Source organism: Delphinapterus leucas, chromosome 8 (genome assembly GCF_059928025.1).
Source record: "Delphinapterus leucas isolate spDelLeu-1000000601 "Yukka" chromosome 8, BTC_Dleu_Yukka2, whole genome shotgun sequence".
Lineage (NCBI taxonomy): Eukaryota > Metazoa > Chordata > Mammalia > Artiodactyla > Monodontidae > Delphinapterus > Delphinapterus leucas.
Window position 1 is genome coordinate 95,243,979 of NC_143136.1, and position 22,849 is coordinate 95,266,827.

The window sequence follows — 22,849 nt, forward strand, 5'->3', positions numbered from 1 at the left end:
GGAGAACGCACGGCGCGCCTCAGGCTGGTGCAACGTCACGCCGGCCTCTGCCGCTGCAGGCTCGCCCCGCACTCCGTACCCCTCCCTCCCCCCGGCCTGAGTGAGCCAGAGCCCCCGAATCAGCGGCTCCTTTAACCCCGTTCTGTCTGAGCGAAAAACAGACGCCCTCCGGCGACCTACACGCAGAGGCGGGGCCAAATCCAAAGCTGAGCCCCGGGAGCTGTGAGAACAAAGAAGAGAAAGGGAAATCTCTCCCAGCGGCCTCAGGAGCAGCAGATTAAATATCCTCAATCAACTTGATGTACCCTGCATCTGTGGAATACCTGAATAGACAACGAATCATCCCAAATTGAGGAGGTGGACTTAGCAAGATTTATGATTTTTTCCCCTTTTCCTCTTTTTGTGAGTGTGTACGTGTATGCTTCTGTGTGAGATTTTGTCTGTATAGCTTTGCTTCCACCATTTGTCCTAAGGTTCTATCCGTCCGTTTTTTAAAAAATTTTTTTCTTAATAATTATTTTTTAATTTAATAACTTTATTACATTTTATTTTATTGTACTTTATTTTCTTTCTTTCTTTTTTCCTTCCTTCCCTCCTTCCTTCCTCCCACCGTCCCTCCCTCCCTCCCTCCCTCGTTTCTTTCTTTCTTTCCTTCTTTTCTTCTTTCTTTCTTCCTTCCTTGCTTCCTTCATTTCTTTCTTTCTTTCTCTCTTTCTCTGTCTTTCTTTCTTTCTTTTCTTCCTACTTCTACCAATTCTTTCTCTCTACTCTTTCTCCCTTTTATTCTGAGCCGTGTGGATGAAAGGCTCTTGGTGCTGCAGCCAGGAGTCAGTGCTGTGCCTCTGAGGTGGGAGAGCCAACTTCAGGACACTAGTCAACAAGAGACCTCCCAGCTCCACATAATATCAAACGACGAAAATCTCCCAGAGATCTCCATCTCAACGCCAGCACCCAGCTTCACTCAACGACCAGCAAGCTACAGTGCTGGATACCCTATGCCAAACAGCTAGCAAAACAGGAACACAACCCCACCCATTAGCAGAGAGGCTGCCTAAAATCATAATAAGTCCATAGACACTCCAAAACACACCACCAGACATGGACCTGCTCACCAGAGAGACAAGATCCAGCCTCATCCACCAGAACACAGGCACTAGTCCCCTCCACCAGGAAGCCTACACAACCCAATGAACCATTCGTATATTCCTGAGTTGATTAATGGAGGCACTATCTGCTTACATCTGTCTGAGGGTAATAATCGTGCTGTCCTAAGGTCCTCTTGTGCTTTGTTAACTCTGATTCATTGGCTATAAGCGCTTATGTTTGTTTTTGTTTTCTTAATGGAGTTGGCTTTCTCACATTGTTTGGTCGTTCCTGAGTGTAATTCATCTTTGCAGTTGAGTTTCTTTCCCAGCTTTAGGGGAGAAGTGAAATGAGCTGTTGGGGCTTATTACACCCAATGGGTTCCCCTGAGAATAAGGCAGAGGTGGGAGGTGCTTTCTGGTGGCTAGTCAGGGGGTGCATACCTTTCTTCCAGGGTTCTGGGACCTTGCCCCCTTTCTAACACCAATTGCTCTCTAGAGGAAGACACCTTTTGCTGTCTGGATCAAGGAGGGAAGATGTGGGGTTGATGTGTGCTGTCGGCTGCTCCTACCGCACTATTCCAACTGATCACCCTGTAGGTAGCTCCGGGACGTTTCTGGTAGGGGAGCATTTGTGGAGCTGCTCGCACACATTGAGCTAAGGTTGTGATATTTGAGTTCAATCTTTTCTATCATTCTTAGGGACTTTGGTGGACGTTGAAGGGGTGGAGACTTGACATGTTTCAATCTGCCAACTTGAAGTAGCACAACTTTTTGGAAATAATTTTGTATCCCTATTACATCCTAGACAAACTCAGGCAAATATGTATCAGGATACAAATATAAGAATATTCAAAGCAGTATTGTTTTTAATTAAAAACTAGAAAAAGTCTCAGTATACACCAACAGATGAATGAATAAAGTGTGATATAATCATACTTAGAAGTCATAGACTTCATCAGAAACATAATGCAAGCCACATAAGTAATCCTAAATTTTCTGGTAGCCACTTAAAAATAAAAGTAAAATGAAACAGATGAAATAAATGTTAATATCTTTTACTTAACCCTTATATCCAAAATATTATCATTTTAACATGTAATCATTATATACATTATTAATAAGATATTCTACATTTTTTCATACTAAGTATTTAAAAATATCCAAAATATTATCATATCTACATGTAATCAGTATAAAAATTAATGAGAGTATCTACATTTTTTTCCCATACTAACTCTTTGAAATCACAATTTGGTTGCTAAATTTTATTACAAATACTTAATCGGTATTTAGATTTCATAAAATTTACAGTCGAAAAAGTATCACGTATGCAAATGGTCGCTAACATAAACATTTTCCAATAATTACATTGCGTATCAGTTTTTAAAATTTTCATTTTAAAGTAATTGAAATTAATTAAAAATTCAACTCCTTAGTCACATTAGCCACTTTCAAATACTCAGAAGCCTCATGTAGTTGGACATGCAGCAGTACATACTACAGGCAAAAATAAAATAATTTTACAAAATAATGTTGAATGAAAGAAGCAATGTGGAAAATAATACATATAATATGATTCCACTTATATAAAGTTCAAGAAGAAGAAAGACTAAACTGTGTTGTTTATAGCTGATAGACAAAAGGCAAAACTACGTTTTAAAAGCAAGGAAATTATTCTTAAAGTCAGGATAGTGGTTCCCTCTAGTAAGTCAGAGAGAGGGTTGTGATTGGAAAAGGGCACACGGGGGGCTTCTGGGATGCTGGCAGGATTCTTTCTTGACATGAGTGGTGTTACGTGGGGATCTGTTTTGTTATTACTAAACCGTTGAACAGTTGTTCAATTGAATTATTGAACAGTTATGTATATTTCATGCACATTTTAGTTTTCAAAAAATTTTTAATGGGGGAAAAAATCAGATGGCTTCATTTGCCCTGATACAGTTGTGTGTGGGACTTCCCAATAAGGTTTGGGGAAAGAGAGGAGGGAAGAGCAGCTCAGCAACGTTGGTGCCACACAGAGCTGGGTTCTAACAGAGACTTCGTGATCTAGAGAGTAGGCTTTAACTATATGATTTGGTAGGAAGAGTGGATGGTGTGTGTGTGTGTGTGTGTGTGTGTGTGTGTGTGTGTGTGTGCGCGCACGCGCGCACGCACATGCGCACATGCGTGATGGAGAGAGATGGACACAAAGGAGGACGTGATAAGAAGGTTTAAATGAAAACAGAGCAGAAATCACCATCCGTAAATTAAATAAGAATTAGGTTGTTTAGGTGGCACCATTACCCAGCTTGCCTCCACATATAGGAGTTAGTCCTATGTAGTATATAGTTGTAGTTATTTTGCATTTTGATCCAGAAATAACCTTTTCATTTTTCAGAATTCTCAGTGAAAATTATTTGACTGAATTACACGAGGACTCATTTGAAGGCTTGCTATCCCTCCGATATCTGTAAGTTAATCATATTTACTTATGAGTTCTTACCTATAAAGTAGATTATCTATAAAGTAATTAAGGGGTTCAATGAGATAATGTCTTCAATTTCTTCTAGCAGTTAAATTCTACAATTCTGTAAGTCTGTGTAGGGCCCCAGTCCATCACTAGCACTAAATATCTCCTATTCATTTTTAATTTTTTAACTATATATAGACAAGGTATAGATAGAAAAATACCCTTTAGTTGTAGAGGAAAAGTGGTAATGAGGTCTCAGCAATTATAGAACCCCATATGAACATTGTTATATAAGTGTTCATATACTCTCCGTCTGTATTTATATTTTGTTTATGACCTATGGATCAAATCTGGCCCACAGTCTGTTTTTATACAGCCCATAAGTTAAAAGTGATTTTTAAAGGGCTGTAAATGAAAAAAAAAAGAAACGAAGAAAACTATGTGACAGAGACTGTATGTGGCCTGCAAAGCCTAAAATATTTACTTATCTGGCCTTTACAGAAAAGGTTTGAAAAAGTTGGTTTAGTGAAATGAGAGGAATTAAAGTTAACCTCAAATTGTCACCTGTAGGACAAGAAAATCTAGAACACTTACATTAATATGAATGCCATTAACTCCTAACATTGATAATTTAATCTAAATTAAATTAACATTTAAATATTAAATATTTAAGGAGATGAATTATGTAAACAGTATTGTCAAGGGACTTCCCTGGTGGTCTAGTAGTTAAGACTTTGCCTTCCAGTGCAGGGGGTGCGGGTTCGATCCCTGGTCAGGGAGCTAAGATCTCGCATGCCTCATGGCCAAAAATCCAAAACATTAAAAAAAAGAAGCAATATTGTAACAAATTCAGTAAAGACTTTAAAAATGGTCCACATTCAAAAAAAATTTTTTTTTTAAAATCAGTATTGTCAAGAACACATTAAGTTACTAAAAGAATAAACTGTTGTTAAGGATTTCAATGCAGGAATTGTGATACCAATATTAAGAATGTTTAAGATGATGGTTAAGTGGTATATTTAGAAATGTTTACACTAAATAAGCATATCAGAAATGCTCCTAAGAAAAATCTCTGCATCCTTTTATTTCTGTTTTTTTTTTTGTTTGTTTGTTTGTTTTGTTTTTTGGGCCAAGCCAAACAACTTGCCGGATCTTAGTTCCCTGACCAGGGATTGAACCCAAGTCCCCAGCAGTGGAAGTGTCGAGTCCTAACCCCTGGACCGCCAGGGTATTCCCTCTCCAGCTTCTTTATCACAGAAGAAATGCTTACCTAGTATTTCTTTTAATTTAGGGATATGGAGATGACTGTGTTTTTGCTATACAAGCTCAGTTTTTGTCCTTTGTCCATGGCATCCAAAGCTGTGTATGTCATTAATACTTATTAAGCCCATTTATGATCATCTTTAGCAAATAGATTCTTCTTGCAAATATAAAAGGCTTAAGGGAAGTGGGTATAAAAAGCCTCACATGACCCGAAAAATAGTTCTTTTAATTATCAAACCTTCCAAGCCTTAAGGGGCAATCACCTTTATAATAGTCTCTTCTCTGCCATCTGGGCTCCAAACCTTACAAACACAGTTTGCAGAAAATCAAATAAGATAACTGCTCAGGGGACTAGGCCCTTCATTACTTCTACTATGAAACACTTTATAATCTGATTATTTCATGTCAGAATAAGTATTCTCATTCTTTAAAAAAAATGCCAATCAGTAAAAAAAGAATATGCTAATACGCACTATGCCTAGTGTTGTAAACATGAAGATGGGTAAGACAGGATTCCTTTTAGCAACTCATGATCTCACAGGGAAAATAAACATATAAGCTCAAACCATAATGACAAAGTGCTGTAGAGGCACCATGAAGTAATAAAACTACAAAACAGGCATTTCCTCCTTCTATCCACTCCCCAGCTATTTGTTGATTTTATAAATATTTGAGTTTGCTATATGTCCACACGTTGGCTTTAAACATGATAGACGATGCACATAAGCAGGATGTAGTCCATACTTTGAAGGAGTTTTTTCTCAGAGGAAATGGGTTGTAAAAATAGCTATATTTAAAGAAAGAAGTAAATATGGGCAATGAGAGCTATAAGTTGGTATTAGAGCACAAAAGAGGGAAAAAAGACTTCAAATTGGATCAGGGAAGATATTAGTAGAGCAATGCTGTTTAAATGGGACCTCGAAGGGCCATTGGGTATCAGTGACAGACATCTTGGGAACAATAACCCTGCAAAAGGAAAGTGGGAGAAAGGCAAAACACAGGAAAAATACTCTGAGTACCTGTAGAGTACAAGTGGGAAGAGTAGGAGATTAGAGCCAGATCATCTAGGGCTTTGGAGGCCAAGCCAAGGATAACATGCCAAGCTACCATGTTACCACAGCAGTGCTTTAGGACAAGCTTTAGCCTGCAACAGAACCAACCACTTGGAGGGCTTGTGAAAACACAAGCTCCACCCCCACAGTTACTGATTCAAGAGGTCCAGAGTAGGGCTGAGTATATGTATCTTCAATAACTTCACAAGTGATGCTGGTATTTGAGAACCACTTCCGGAGAGTTAATCTGGGGATCGCGTGGAGGATGGCTTAGAAAGGGAGAGGGTAGAGATGGAAACACCAGTCAAAAGACAGTTATACCCATCCAGTGAAATGAGAGACTAAGCTGGAATCAATGGAAATAATATAGTCAGCTATAGTCAAGAGTAGGTATTTTTGAGTAAAAGTCAATATGATAGAAAGTGTAATCCTGAATTAACATTACATATTAATGATAGGAGTAACTTCCTTTCAAGTTGTGTGAAAGGGTATCTTTTATTTCTTCTGGTAATAAATTGGCCTAGAAAAACAGAACTATACTGGGAAGTGTGTAAATATTCCTTCTAATATTAGAAATTATAATGATATATAGCAATAAAAATTTTGAGCTCATAATCTAGAATTTGATGAGACCACAAAAGGTGGAATCTAATCAATGCTTCTGCTCTCAGGAAAGATGAACTCCAAAATCTATAAAGATCTATAGTTGTATATTTAATTTATGAAGATCCTGAAGGTGAGACTCTTAAGAGAGGTGAAGGCAGGGTTAGGGGCTCTGGAAGGTTCAAATAGTAATTCATAAGGTTTGGAGTTTAGACCAATGCTTCTTATTTATTATTATCCTTCTAACTTCTACTGGTTATTCCTACTAATTAGATATCTAATAGCTAATTGAGGCAATATTTTCCTTTTACTTTTTGTAGAGATTTATCCTGCAATAAAATACAGTCTATCGAAAGACATACATTTGAACCACTACCTGTTTTGCAGTTTATGTATGTTACAAATATAACTTCATTATATTTGGAATTTTTATAAAGCTTAATTTTTTATAAAATTAATTTGTTACTCATTTTGAAATATGATTAAAATTACTACTAATATTTTGTAAGCAAATCCTTTTTGTCTCTAGCAAAGATTAGTGTGAAAATTATTACACAGATCAGAGTGAATAATTATAGAGCAGTGGTTCTCAACCAGGGTGATTTTTGCACGCAGGTGACATTTGGTAGTGTCTGGAGACATTTTTGCTTGTCAGAACTGTATATGCTACTGGTATCTAGTGGACAGAGGCCAGAGATGCTACTGAACATCCAACAGTGTTCAGGGGAGCCTCCCACAGCAAAGAATTATCCAGCCCAAAATGTCAATAGTGCTGCCTTTCTAGAGAAATAAAGATCACTTAACACAAGTATTTAATGAACATTTACTATTTTGTATCTAATGCACCACATATATAATCATGAAAGTATAAATCATAATGTCTTCCACAGTGAGATTTCTTTAGTGTATGGAGGGAGTAGTGATGTTATTTTTCATCATATATAAATTAGAATTATTGCCAAAGGATAAATGTTCTGAAAGAATACATATTTTTCTTCTTCTTTTTTTTTTTTTTTTTTTTTTGCGGTACACGGGCTTCTCACTGCTGTGGCCTCTCCTGTCGCAGAGCGCAGACTGCGGACGCGCAGGCTCAGCGGCCATGGCTCACGGACCCAGCCGCTCCGCGGCACGTGGGATCCTCCCAGACCAGGGCACGAACCCGTGTCCCCTGCATTGGCAGGCAGACTCTCAACCACTGCGCCACCAGGGAATCCCCTTTTCTTCTTCTTTTGCTTGTGTCTTTTTTTGTAGAAATCTTGGTTGCAATTTACTCACAGAACTGAGCTTTGGAACGTTTCAGGCCTGGCATGGGATGCAGTTTTTACACAAGTTGTAAGTGAAATAGAAGATGAATACATGTAAAAAACTGTGTGTAAAAGCAATCATGCAGTTATTGGTTAGCTGGGGTGTAAGTAAGCCCAGTATGAATTCTGGAAAGTATGTCTTGAGAGCCATTTATTATTTTTTTAAATGAGGAAACTAATGTACAAAGAGGCCAAGAGATTTGTGTAACTCATATATATGAAATGCTCTGCTTTCCATAGTACTGATCTTTGGCACGGGCAATAAAAGGCACCAAGCAAAAACACTCAAATTAGCGTTGTCATGGAATCCCACTGATGCCTCTCCAATATGCGAATGGTCCATGAAGTTCCACTTTTGAATTTAACTTTGATTCCCGCTCATGTGCAAAGTTCCTAACTGCTTAAAATGTATGCAACACAGAGCTGCAAAGAACTAAGTTTAGCACCGAATTCTTCAGGGAGCAAAAGGTGTGGGTGCTTCCCCAACCATTATTAGCTCTTTTAAATGGTAAAGCAGAACAAATTCCTGAACACCCACCACAGGGCTCTCCCCATCCACCCAGAACATTGTTTTTGAAAAAGCATATATCTCTGAAGTGAAATATTTGTGGCCAGTAGGAACCTTTGAGGTATGGAAAAAGACGTTGTTTGTGTTCAGCTATAGTGTGAAAATACAAAGAAAATACATTGCTGTAGCCTAATTCAATATACTTCCTTTGCTGACTACTCTTCAATAAGAAGTGTGGGCTTTACACACCTACAGCTCAAAAATTCTGTGATTTCTCATGACACAAGGAAATGATAGTGGGTACGTTCAATGGCCCGAAGGCGATTTCAGACTCAAGGTAAAGAGCTCTTCTACACCTAGCTTTGGAAAAGACTCTCTTCCCTGTCTCGTGATTCAGAAATCCAGTTTCACACAGTTCACACATTTTGGGTTAATGGAGGTGTTGAGGCTGTGTCTGGAGCTGGATTAGCAATTCCTGCAGATGCCTATCTTTAGCGGCCTCCTTCCTTTCCCTTGTTAGTTTGCTGATGCCTACCTTTGGGAGAGAGCACCAAGGGTCAGTTTTTCTTTTGCCAGCACATCGGAGAGCAGGCTGATGAGGTCCCTTCACCAGGAGGTTTTAGTAGCATCAATACAACGTCTTAAACTCACCACCTTTCCTAAACATCCTATAACAGCAAGAGTTCCTTATAAGAATCAGAGTTTCACTATAGTTATGTAGGCAACACAGGAAAATACATTGTGGAAATCAATCAATCAATCAATCACAGTTTAAAAATTAATGAATTCATTCCAAAACATTCACTGAGTGCCATGCCCACTGTGTGTCAGTACTCTATTAAGTGCTGGGGATACAAAGACGCATAGGGCAGGGACTTTGTCCCCAATAAGCTTTCATACTGGAAGGAGAAAGATGGTTGTTGATGTGAAAACATATATGAGAGCCATTCTAGCATCTGTGCAGCAGCGTAGCAAGGTGAGGTAAGGATGTGATGAAGTAGAAAATGCGTGGTAGGTTAGAAAAGATTTGTAATGGAAGAGGCACCAACTTGTTCCTTTTGAATTTGTGTTCCTCTTAAATGACAGAAAAAGGTAGTGAAAGAATCAGAACTATCTGGTGTTGGAAATAAATCAGTACTGGACTCCTAAAACTCATTCACAGTTACTTTCAAATGGTTGTCACAGTATAGTAAGTCTTTGTTTTGGGCTAAGTCTTTCTAATAGACAAAGCTAATTTGCTTCAGGAAACATTTGCCATGGTGAGACATAAGCTTTATTGCATCTCTTTCCAAAGGCAAGCCACCAAGGGAAGACACCACCCTCAAGTTAAGTCATTTTACTACCTATAATGACATATTACTGGGGTGTTTATAAGTTGCCTGCATTAAAAAAGTTTGGAAAAGGGCCCCAGCTGAGGTGGATTTATCATGAATACAATGAAGCTTAGGCTTCAAGGCTCCTCACTTGCATAGGTCACTTCCAAGGTTTTGAGAGGGGTCCTAGCGATTTTTGTATTCATAACATTGCATGTTTTTTTTAGATAGGATTTCCCAAAGTAGATGAGGTTCAGGCCCCACAAAACCTTGACTCATCACCGGGTTTCAGGTAATTACAAGTCAGTAGGTTTCTTGAATGAAGCCTCTATGTTATTGACAAACATCAGGTGAAGTAGTTAGCAGTGTGGTAGTCTATTTTAAATCCGAAATCTACCTCAAAGATGAGCCAAGAGCTTATTAATTACTAAAGTACCACTTTTTGAATGTTGGTAGTAATCATATCTCTTTCAGATAAAATCAGGAATGAAATATATTATGGAAAACCAGCAGTGGTTGACAATCCTAAATGTTAAGTATACTTTTTTTTCTGACTTTAAAGTGTTTCTCCTTCATTCACCTATGCAGGTCCAGACTGATGGCTTATTTTTAAAGTTCTTTTAGTAACTTCATTGGTTCTAACAATACAAGCTCCATGATTTTAGAAAGTGAAGGACTCTACAATGTATAAAGGCTATATAACTTAACCAAACAGAGCACATTCACATGCTGGCTTCTCTGTGGTACATCAATATTGTAACAAGAACATAAGCACTAGGAGAGAATAAGAGGAAAATCAAAGCCTTATCCCTATTGAATTATTTACCCCATTGTTGAGAATATCAATGAGGGAGGTGTGGCCACCCTATGAAGGCAAATTGAGCTGCGGTCACAGAGCCGCCCTAATGCTCTCCCAGTCAACTATCATTGGTTTCCTTTAGATAGCTATGTACACACAAAAGCTTACATACTTCAGGATGTTGTCATCACTTTTTGCTATGTACTAGAATCCTGGCAGCTTCTCAGATTTAGAAAAGCATTAACGCTAAAAACAAACATAACTTGAGTCTGCCCTTTGGGGTGATTCAGGGTGGCTGTTTTATTTGTAATAGTTCAAAATTTTGAGATTGTCACACCTAGCAACTACTATACTTTTCTTCTGCCAACTGCATCTTATTCTTCCCTCCTGTAGTATTTTCTCCCATTCTACATGTTTTTTTCACTTTCTTGATAGTGTCCTTTGAAGAACAAAATTTTTATAAAATCCCATTCATCTATTTTTCTTTTGGTTGTTTGTGCTTCTGGATCATATCTAAGAAACTGTTGTCTAATGCAAGGTCATAAAGATTTACTCCTGTGTTTTCTTCTAAGAGTTTTATAGCCTTAGCTCTTACATTTGGATATTTGTACCATTTGGAGTTAATTTTCATATATGGTGTGAAGTGTAGGAGTCCAGCTTCATTATTTTATGTGTGGATGTACTGTTGTCCCAGTATCATTTGAAAAGACTGTTCTATCCACATTGAATTGTTTTGGCACCCTTGTTGAAAATCAATCGACCATAATTATGAGGGTGTATTTCTATACTGTCAATTCTGTTCCATTGATTTACATGTCTGTTCTTATTCCAGTACCACACTGTGATTGCAGTAGCTTTGAACGGAGTTTTGAAACCAGGATGTGTGAGTCCTCCCACTTTGTTCTTTACCAACATTGTTTTGGTTATTCTGTTTCCTTGATTGCCACATGAATTTTAGAATTAGCTTGGCAATTTCTGGAAAGAAGGTAGCTGGGATTTTGATAGGAATTGCAATGGAACCATTAGTCGATTTGGGAAGTAGTGACATTTTAATAAGATTATTTTCCAGTCCATGAATCCAGCATGTCTTTATATTTATTTAGATCTTCTTCAATTTCTTTCAACAGTTTTGTACTTTTCAGTGTGAATCTTGCACTTACTTGGTTAAATTTTTCCCTAAGTATTTTATTTGTTTTGATGCTGTTACACATGGAATCGTTTTCTTAATTTCATTTTTGGATTACTCATTGCTGGTGTGTAGAAATAATATTGATCTTATATCCTACAACCTTGCTGAACTCATTTATTAATGCTAACAGTTATTTTCCTAGATTCCCAGGAATATGTCTTGTGGTCTTCCAGTTTCCCAGGAATACATTGGAACATTTCAAAGTCTCTGTGGACATCTCATTCCTAAGCTTTTCTTTTTAAGCTTTTCGGTTGGGCTGTTTTTTGCCCCAAACTGTTATCCATTGCCCAATGCAACTGCCATGTTAAAATATTTGCCTGAAAATGTTTTCCAGAAATTACCCGTGAGGTGTGGCTTTTCTTACTAGGCAGCTCTCAGTCAGGTCAAAGGCAAGACTTTCAAGTGAGGTCTTCCAGGGGACCACCAGACATGTAAAACAATGACAGTTCTTTGGGAATGAGCCTTTGAAGGCCTTTCCAGTCCTTGCTGCTCCTTCTGGTACCAGGGATGTGGGCTGTTTTTCAAGGCTACCAAGGCTACCACTGGCATGGAGAGCAAAGGTCAAGGACAAGTTCAAGCAACACAGATCTCATTGTTCTTACAGAAATTAATTCGTTTTCCTTGAATAAATTGCTCCCCAAATTGCTACAAGCATGTTGGTTAAATTTCTACAGTTCAGAAGAAGTTGATTCTGGCTATTTTTGCCAGTTTTGTTGTTGTTGTTGTTGCTATTGTTATTGTTGCTTCTATGGAGGGATGAATTTTCAGATGTCCTTCCTCCTTCATTTTTACTGATTTTCCTGCAACATTTTTTAAAATCTCTAAAGTCACAATGACCATAGGCTAATTAAATATTTATCATGGGAGATGATTAAGGAAAAAATAAATAAAAAGAGAAATAAATAAATAAAAATAGAAAATATAATTCTTATAGAGGCTTTCCCAGATGGGTAGATGAAGTTTGAAAAGGTATTTCTATATTTAGTGCTCTCAAAATTAAGGTTAAAGTAACAGATGTTTTAAAACCCCCCCTTTTTTTTCATTCAGGTTAAACACAGGCTTTAGAGTCAGAACTGAGTTCAGATTGCAGCTCTGCTTCTTACTAGCTTGATGACTTAGGACAAGTTATGTAACTTCTTTGGGCCTCAGTTTCCTCATTTGTACAATGGGGTAATATGTCTATCACATAAGGTTACTATGAGGATTAAATGTTAAATGCTGATCACAGATGGCTGGCAACCCAAAAGATATTAGTTTTGATAATTATCTTTATAATATTCTGCAAAAATATGTTAATAATTCTTGAGTAGAGTTAACCTAAAATCAGATATTCTTTCCTTGCTTTCTGTTTTTTCTGGGTTTCTTTTACCCCCTTATTTGTTTTAAAGAACTGAGAAAAAAAAAAGAAAGAACTAAGAAGAAAATCTATTCCAGCATTTCAGAATAAAATTTTGTTCCCCAAAATTAATTTGTTTATTTTATTCATATATAAACAAAATGTTATTTATTCAGCAAATCTTTATTAAATACCTAGCAAATATTAGGCACTATGTCAGGTACAAAAATAATAATGACAATAAAGTGTGGTTCCTGCTCTGAAGTTGCTGACAGTCTAGGACAGTGACAAGTAAACAGGTGATTACATACACAGTAACAAAGCTATGATACAAGAATACACATGGGACTCTGTGATGGGAGTATGGCTTTCACCAGTTCCTCTTGGATTTGTCTCCTCTTCTTTCGATCCAGAACCAAGGAATTAGCCCTATTTTTATCTTTTACTGGGTAGTTTAAATCATGAAATTTTAAAGAATTTGTAGAGATGAAAGAAAAATACCTTGAATTATGGAGGACAGTAGAAATAGTACTTTTTTTACAGAGCAGGGGCTTCCTACCAGCATCGTCACTTCTTGGGTTTTTAACCTGAAAAGTTCTTTGGCATATTTTTCTATGCTAGCCACTTTTTAAATATTTTTTTGTTTGTTCCTCTTCTCAACTTTATCATCTAGAGTCCTGGGTAGTTCCCAATGAAAGAGCGTTTTACAGATTCTAAGGGTGATTTCTAGGTAAAGACAGAAAATGATTTTCTTTTAACTTTCAAGTTCCATACCAAAAAAAATGAATATAAGCTTTCATGGAAGTAATTGAAAATGCAGATCATTTTAATTCCATCCCATTTTTCAGAATTCTCAATCAGAATCCTTTGACAACAGTTGAAGATTCTTATCTTTTTAAATTGCCAGCATTAAAATATTTGTACGTATTGCAACAGTTTCATGGCTCATGAGATAATTTCTGCTGTTTTTTAGTTTCGTCAAAGATTGAGTACTCTGGCTGAAAAGTCATAATTTAGATTGTAACTGGGTTACTGAAAATAAGAGTTACTGGCAAAGAAAAGGATTAAGGAAGAACATATACGGGTAAGGCAGCCAGCAGAGCATGAGGACAGTGTTGGAGAACACATAGAGTTGTGGAGATGCAGATGCGTGTAGGAATGTTATTTAACCCAGAAAGCAAAAAGGAATAAGGGGTACATTATTTTTTTTAATGAGTGATCAAAGAGGTAGATGCAATTGAAAATGAGAAGTTAGGATAATAAAAAATGATGGTGCTGTTCAGCACCAAGGTCATTCATTTGACGATGCAAATTTAAATTTCTTCAGTAAGAGCCCTTTAGAATTATCATCCATGGCAAGTAAGAAGCCAGAACTGAAGTCATCACATGTTAAGTATCTTTTTAAGTTTAGAATTTTTGTCTGGGTTTTATATCATGCATGTTTGGGCTTCTCCTTCAGAGACATGGGAACAACACAAGTGTCACAACAATTGAAAGCATCCTCACGATGACCCTTGAATTGGAAAAACTGTAAGTTGATTTTTCTTACATTTATTTTCACTCAATTGATTTCTTACGTTTGTTTTATTATTTTCTTAAGTCAGGTTTATTTATGTATAATTTTCATTTAACAAAATTCACTATTTTTAAATATACGGTGTGATGTGTTTTGACAAACGTATAGTTCTGTAGCCACCACCACATTTGAGGTCAAGAAAACTTCTGCCCTCCCAAAAGACCCCTCATGTCCCTTTGTAGTCAATCCATCCTCCTCCCACTACCAGGCCCTGGCAACCACCAATCTGATTTTTTTCTGTATAATGTTGCCTTTTCCAGAATATCTTATAACTGAAAGCATGTGTTATATAGCCTTTTGTTTTTGGCTTCTTTCACTTACCAGTCTCCTTGGAGATTCATCTGTTTTGTTGCACCTGTCAGTAGTTCATTCCTCTTTATTGTTGAGTAGTATTCTAGTTGTGTGGATATACATTTTGTGTACACATTTGTCATGTGATGAACATTTGAGTTGTTTCTAGATTTTTGGCTATTATGAACAAAGCCTCTGAAAACACACATGTGTGTGTGAACAAATGTTTTGTGCGATCATATGTTTTCATTTCTTTCGGGTAAAATACCTAAGGGTGGGATTGCTTCATCATATGCTAAGTGCATATTTAACTTTTTAAGAAACTGCTGAACTGTTTTCTAAAGTGCCTGTGCCATTTTGGTTTCCCACCAGCAGTCTATGTGCATTTCAGTTGCTCCACATCATCACCTGATCACTATATTTGTTTTAAAAAAAAATTTAGCCTTTCTAGTAGGTGTGCAGTTGTATCTCATAGTTTTTGCCAGATTTTGCGTTTCTGTAATAGCTGATGATGTTGAGTGTCTATTCATGTGGAAATATCTTTTTAAATGAAGTGTCTGTTCAAATCCATTTTTAATTGGATATTTATATTGAGTTTTAAGAGTGCTTTATATAAAAAGCAATGGAAAAAGTCCTTTCTCTAAGATATGTGTTTAGTAAATATCTTCTTCCAGATCGTGACTTATCTTCATTGTATTAAAGTGTCTCTGAAGACTAGAAGTTTTAAATTTTTGATGAACTCTAATTTAGCAATTTTTCTTTTTTTCATATTTATTTAATTAATTTATCTGGTTGTGCTGGGTCTTAGTTGCGGCAGGTGAGCTACTTAGTTGCGGCTCATGGGCTTCTTAGTTGTGGCATGCAAACTCTTAGTTGCGACATGCACGTGGGATCTAGTTCCCTGACCAGGGATGGAACCCGTGCCCCCTACATTGGGAACTCGGGGTCTTAACCTCCAGAGAAGTCCCTTAGCAATTTTTCTTAGATGGCTTGTGCTTTTTTGTGTCTTATCTAAGAAATCTTTTTGTGAGACCCCACTGTGTAACCCAAAATCACAAAGATTTTCTCCTATGTTTTCTTCCAGAAGTTGTATAGTTCCATTTAGATCTGTGATTCATTTTGAGTTAATTTTCTTATATGTTGTGAGGGAAGGGTCAAGTTTCATTTTTTTGCAGTTTAAAAACTATTTCTGTAGGACCCTACTGTGACAGTTTATTACACAACTTACTGCACCTTATACTGTGCCATCCCTCCTCCAATATGGCAAGCTAGTAGAAACTTTCTGTTATACCAAGGCTAGATGAGGGCATTGCATGAGATTAGTATGGGGAAAGGACCCTGCATTTAGCAGTCTGTTCCAACTGTCTTTGTCAGGTCAGCTGACAAATGACTGTCTTCACCACGCTGTCACACATTGGTCACTGCTCTAGCCTCATCTTCCTCAGCCTCCCACAGCATCTGCCACAATTGCGATCCCTCTCTTGTCAGCTAGATGCCCTCCTCTCTGGATATTAAAAATTATTTCCCTATGTAACTACAATACTGTTAACACACAGTATTGAAGAAATTAAATTCCTACACAATAATATTACCTAATAAAGAGTTGCTATTCAAATTTCCCCAGTTGCCTCTCTCATATAATTTTTCTTTTAACAGCTTTTTGAGGTATAATTGACATGTAATAATCGCTGTTCACACACACACATACATACACAGCAGGAAGACATCACCAAAATCAAAATGTCCATCACCTCAGAAAGTTCCATAATGTCTCTTTGTAATTATTTCTACCCATCGTTCCTTGCCCTTCCCAATCGCCATGCAACCATTGATCTGTTTTTTGTTTGCATTTTCTAGAATTTTTTGTTAATGGAATCATACAGTGTATACTTTTTTCTAACTGGTTTCTATCTCAGCATGATTATTTTAATCTTCATCCATATTGTTGTAGATATCAGTAATTAATTTCTGTTTATTGCTGAATAGTATATTTCTGTATTACGATTTGGATGGAAGTTCTTTTATTTATTTATTTTTTGAACCTGGATGTTCAGTTGTTCCACACCATTTGTAGAAAATCCTATTGTTTCTTCACTAAATGCCTTTGAACCTGAAAGTCAGTTGTCCACATCTCTCTACTTCTGAACTTTCTATTCTGTTCCTTTGATCTTTTTGTCTATCTTTACACTACTATCACAATGTCTTGAAAGTGTAGCTTCATAAGCGTTGAAATCAGTTACTGTTCGTTCTTCAACTTTGTTCTTTTTTAAAGTTGTTTTAGTTATTCTAAATTTTATTTCCATATGAATTTAGAATTGGCTTGTCAATTTCTATAGAAAAGCCTACTGGGATTTTGATCTATAAATCAATTTGGCGAGAATTGATGTCTTAACAATATTAAATCTTCTGATCCATGAATACATTATATCTCTCCATTTATTTAGGTCTTCCTTAATTTCCCCCAGCAATATTTTACAGTTTTCAGTGTGCAAGTCTTTTACATATTTTATCAGATTTATTCTAAGTATTTTATATGTTTGATTCTGTCATAAGTAGTATTTTAAAACTTTGCTCTCTGATTGTTTGTTGAGATAAATTAATCTTTTCGTATGTTGATCTTGTACCCTGCAAACTTGATAAACTCATTTATGAGTTCCAATAGCATTTTTGTATATTCTGTCAGGTTTTCTGCATAATCATGTTATCTGCAAATATAGTTTTACTTCTTTCTTTCCATTCTGAATATCTCTTTTCTTTTTGTTGCCCTATTGCACTGGCTAGAACCTTCACTGCAATGTCAAATAGAAGTAATGAGAGCAGACATCCTTGCCTTTGTCCTGATCCTGGAGAGAAAGTACTTTGTCCTTCAGCATTAAATATGATGTTAGGGTTTTTGTAGAAGTCATTTATCAAGTTGAGGAAGTCTCCTTCCATTCCTAGTCTACTGAGGGCTGTTTTTTCCTTTAATCAGGAATGGATGTTAGATTTTTTCATTCTTTTCCTTCATCTATTGCAATGATTATAAGATTTTTCTCTTCTTTTCTTTACTTAATTTGTTTATTTATTTTGGGGTGAATTGGGTCTTCATTGCTGCACGCAGGCATTCTCTGGTTCTGGCAAGCAGGGACTACTCTTCATTGGAGTATGCAGGCTTCTTATTGCGGTGGCTTCTCTTGCTGCAGAGCATGGGCTGTAGGTGCACGGGCTTCACTAGTTGTGGCACATGGGCTCAGAAGTTGTGGCTCATGCGCTCTAGAGCACAGGCTCAGTAGTTGTGGTGCACGGGTTTAGTTGCTCCGTTGCACGTGGGATCTTCCCAGACCTGGGCTCAAACTCATGTCCCCTGCACTGGCAGGTGGATTCTTAACCACTGCCCCACCAGTGTTGTCCTGATTTTTCTTTTTTATTGTACTAAGTTGGGTAAATTGATTTTCAAATATTAAACCAACCTTTCATTCTTGAGATAAACCCCACTTGGTCATGAGGTATCATCTTTTTATATATAATTGTATTTGATATACTAAAATTTTATTAAGAAATTTTGTCTGTGTGTTCATGTGAGATATTGGTCTATAGATTTCTTGTAATGTCATTGTCTAATCTTGTTACAGTGAAAGTTAGCCTTATAAAAAAGTTGGGAAGTATTCCCTTCTCTTCAACTTTCTGGTAGAGTTTGTGTAGAATTGGCATTATTTTGTTCCTTAAATGTTCAGTAGAATTTATCAGTTAAGCCACCTGGACTTGAAGCTTTCTTTGTTGGAAGGTTTTACACTGCACATCCAATTTCTTTAATATCTTTATTCTTTAATAAACTTTAGTAGTGCATGTCTTTTAAGGAATTTTTTCCATTTCATCTTGAATTTCTTGGTATAAAGTATTCTATAATATTCTCTTATTATCCTTTTACTACCTATAGTATTTTTCTGTTTTCCATTTTATTTATTTCTACTTTGATCTTTATTGTGTTCTTTCTTCTCTTACTCTGTGATAAACTTGCTCACGTTTTTCCAGTTTAAGGTGGAAGTTGAGGAAGCTGAGTACAGCATTAGCAATATCCCACATGTTGACATATTACGTTTTCAGTTTCAGTGAGTTCAAAATAGTTTCTGCTTTCCCTTTTGATTTCTTCTTTGACCAAAAAGTTACTCAGAAGTGTGTTGTTTAGTTTCCAAATATTTGGAGATTTTTTGAGTTTGTTAATATCTAATTTAATTCCATTTTGGTCAGAGACATATACTGAATGCCTAAAATCCTTTAAAAATTTTTTTAAGTATAATGTTTTAAATTATTTTTGCTGCGTTGAGTCTCTTTTGCTTCACCTGCGCTTTCTTTAGTTGCGGCGAGCAAGGGCTACTCTTCATTGAGGTGCTCCAGCTTCTAATTGGATGGCTTCTCTTGTTGCAGAGCACAGGCTCTAGGTGCATGGGCTTCATAGTTGTGGCACACAGGCTCTAGAGTGTGGGCTCAGTAGTTGTGACATACGGGTGTAGTTGCTCCGCGGCATGTGGGATCTTCCTGGACCAGGGATTGAACCCATGTCCCCTGCATTGGCAGGCAGATTCTTAACCACTGAACCACTATGGAATTCCCAATTCCCGTATTCTTAATCTTTTGTGTAGATCCATATTCCAATCTGGTGTCATTTTCCTTCTGCTTAAAAATACTTCTTTTAACATTTCTTATAGTGAAAGTCTACTAGTAATGAATTCTTTCAGCTTTTGTATGTCTGAAATAGTCTTTATTTTGCTTTTGTTTTGACACATCTGGGTATAGAATTCTAGCTTGATAGAATTCAATTCACTACTTTAAAGATGTGATTGAGCTGAGTTCTCATTTACATTGTTTCCAACAAGAATTCTGCTGTTATTGTTATCTTTGTTCCTCTGTATGTAGTGTATAATTTTTTCCTCTGGCTGCTTTTAATTTTTTTTCCTTATTGCATGTTTTGAGCAATTCGATTATTTTTTGTGCCTTGGTGTAGTTTTTTCCATGTTTATTAGGCTTTAAGTTCATTGATCTTCTTGACTTAGTGGGATTATAGTGTTTACGAATTTGGAAAAATTTTGGATATTATTTCTTCAAGTTGTTGTATTTTTCCTCTCCTTCATGGACTCTAAGTACTCATGTATTAGGCCACTTGAAGTTGTTGCACAGCTCACTGATGCTCTATTCATTTTTGTTGTTGTTTTGTTTTGTTACTCTTTTTGTTTCATTTTGGACTGTTTCTATTACTATGCCTTAATGTTCACTGACCCTTTCTTCTGAAGTGTCTAATCTGCCATTAACCTCGTTCAATGTCTTTTTAATTTAGACATAGATTTTAATTTCTAGAAGCTCAATTTAGGTCTGTTTTACATTTTCCATGCCTGTACATAACATTTTCAGCATTTAGTCTGGGTTTTTTAACATATGAAATACAGTTATAGTAACTTTTCTTCAGGTATAATAACTTTTAAAATGTTCTTTTCTGCCAATTCTAACATCTGTATAGATTATGGGTTAGTTTTGATTGATTGCCTTTTCCCCTCACTATGGGTCATATTTTCCTACTTCTTTGCATGCTTGGCAATACTTTATATGATCCCCGATATTGTGAGTTTTAGTTTCTTGTGTGCTATATATACTTATATTCCTGTAAAATGCTTGGGTTTTGTTTTGGGTGAAATTAAGTTACTCAAAACAATTTTATTCTTTTAGGTCTAGCTTTTAAGATTCGTTGGGTAGGAGTCCAAGTAGCCTTTAGTCTGGAGCTCATTATTTGCAACTACTGAGACAAGTCCTTTCTGAGTATCATGAGGTTTTCCAGTCTGACTTATAGGAACAGGTACTATTCCTACAACCCTGTGTGATATCCAGTTATTATTAATCCTTTCATGTGGTTCTTTTCCTGGCATCAAGTAATTCCTCACACAAATGTACTGACCAATACTTGGTTGAATTCTCAAGAGATCCCTCTGCATATCTCCAGAGTTCTTTGTCTGTGCACTTCTTTTGTCTCTGATACTCTGCTTTGTGAACTCTAGTTACCTTGGTTTTCCCAGACTGTCAGCTCCATTTCCTCAGTCATGGAGTCCACCAGTCTCTGCCTGGACTTCTCTTCCCTGTACCATGACCTGGAAACTCTCTCAGAGAAGTAAGTTAGGGCAATTATAGGGATCACTTCATTTATTTCCCATCTCTTGGGGAATCACTGAACTTTATTGCCTGAGGTCCAGTTTCTTGAAAACTTTTGTTTCATATGCTCTGTTTGACGTTTTCATTGTTTCAGGTGGGAGGTTAAATTGGTCCTTGTTACTTCATCTTGGCCAGAAGCCAATAATATTCTTTTAAGTCTGTTTTGTTTTGATACAGGGAACGATTAAAGATTAGGCATTGCATGTTACGTCTTTGTTTCCTTTAATCTAGAATATTTCCCTAACATTTTTTTTTTTTTTTGGTCTTTATGACATTGGCATTTTTGAAGAGTCTAAGCCAGTTGTCTTGTATATTTCCCCACAATCTGGATTTGTCTGTTTCCTCATTAGATTCAAAGTAAACATTTTGTGGAAGAATACTATATAGGTGATGTATTCTTCATACTTCAGCACTTCAGGTGGCCCAGTGCTAAGTTTGATCACTTGATTAATGTGGTATCTTCCATATCTCTCCATTGTAAAGTTATTTTTCCCCTTGGTAGTTGATAAATAATATGTGGAGTGATACTTTGGGATCAGTGAAGATCCTACTTTCAAACAACTCTTCACCCAACTGTGCATCAATGATAATCCCTGTCTGAATCGATTATTACATTGATAGTTGCAAAATGACACTTTTCTTATTCTGTCATTCCTTGTGCATTTATTAGCTGACATTATTCTATAAAGAAGAGCTCCCCAATTTTCATTTGAGTATCGTTATGAACTCATGTGCTTTTTTAAAAATTAACTATGTTATACCTTATTATAATGATAATGTTATTCTTTAGAATGTTCCTTTTGTCCAGATTTGGCCAATGCGATCTCTGTTATTGTTAAACCACATGATGCTTTTTTATGACTAGAATAACTTGTAATATATTACTACTCACAGATAGGACCTGAGAAAGGGACTACAGAAGGTGCGGCCTTATTCAGACTCTTCTTAGAAGTCTGCCTTCTTCCTGTGTACTCTTAACCCAAAGTGAGGCTTTTGGGTTGGAAGGAGACACTTCTGAATTAAACTACAGATCAGTGTCACCCAATTCTAATCTCTATTCCCTTTTTCCTAGGCATACCACACGTACTGCCATCCTCATCCTTCTGTTGGGCACCTCTGTCCTCCTCTATATTTATTTACAACAGTCAAGAGCAGCAATTGGCCAACCTGCCCCTATCCAGTTCTGCAGCCCATATGCCCCAAGAACTCCTTTTTGCACAGGTCTGTGGTGGCCTTGGCCTACCTCTTCTACCTACTCAAGTAACTCTTTTACCACGAATTTAATTACCTATGTTTCCATTTATAGGATCTTACCTAGCCGTATGGCCTGCTGCCTCTGCCAATTTAAAAATATTATTGAGGTTGTCTGTAAGACAGTCAAGCTGTGTTGTGACAGTGAATGCCTGACAGACGTCACATGTTGCGGTGAGTCTCAACTGCGGGATAATAAATTTTTAATTTAATATTTTAATTTTTAATCAATGATGATAAATTTTAAAATTCATGATGTAATTGCATTATTTTAATCCATACATTCAGAGTTCCAGCTCCCTAAGTTTCTAAGAACTAGCCCCTTGCTAAAAATCAGATTCTTGGTTACATTATTAAGCTAATAATAGCTCAGTTACATTGTTAGCTTAATAGTGTGACTGATCTGCATACATAAAGGAACAAGAGAAAGGAATGGATGGGGGAAGGGAATTAACATTACTGGCCTCATATCCTATGCTGTGCCCTCTGCAAATGAGAACTTATTGATATAGTGCCTCACAGTTTGTAAACTGGTTTTATATACATTTGGTCTCAAGTATCCTTTGTCTTATACAACAGGTGTAAATATATTTTTGTTTATTTTGTTTGTTTCCGCAATTTTATAAAGAGTACAAGTGATGCTGTTTTATGTCCTA